Consider the following 712-nt stretch of genomic DNA (forward strand, 5'->3'; position numbering starts at 1 on the left):
ATCCTTTCTCCACCCTTTCCTTTCTTCCTCCTTTTTCTTGACAGTCCTGAAATCTCTCACTCTCTACTTCACCCACGTTGCTTTTCTTTCTTTCTTCCACGCTTTTTCAAAAACAAAAAAATTCTTTTTTTTCTCCTCTTGTAAACAAAGCAAAGAACTTTCGATTCATGTAAACGAACAAGGAAACTTTCTGTTTCTATCATTTTGATTTTGTCGCCATAAGTTCGATAAACGAAAGAAAGTGCTAGTGAAGAATGATCCAAAATTCTGACTGCCTCCTTTTTCTCAATACACAAACACACACACACACACACACACACACACACATATATATATATGTACATATATAGGTACAGGCGCGGCTGTGTGGTAAGAAGATTGTTTTCCAACCACATGATTCCAGGTTCAATCCCACTGCGTGGCACTTTTACTCTTTTACTCGCTTACTCTTTTACTTGTTTCAGTCATTTGACTGCGGCCATGCTGGAGCACCGCCTTTAGTCGAGCAAATCGACCCCAGGACTTATTCTTTGAAAGCCTAGTACTTATTCTATAGGTTTAGATTTAGATTCAAAATTGAATATGGTACTTATGTTTAGGCACCAGAATATAGTATGGTATTATACAAAAACCATTCCAAAAGCGAGGTGTAATTTTCTACATTCTCGTGCAGCTGAAGATTGCTCTACATATTGCATTTAATGTAATGCTC

Source organism: Octopus bimaculoides, chromosome 2 (assembly GCF_001194135.2).
Source record: "Octopus bimaculoides isolate UCB-OBI-ISO-001 chromosome 2, ASM119413v2, whole genome shotgun sequence".
In the NCBI taxonomy this organism is placed as follows: domain Eukaryota; kingdom Metazoa; phylum Mollusca; class Cephalopoda; order Octopoda; family Octopodidae; genus Octopus; species Octopus bimaculoides.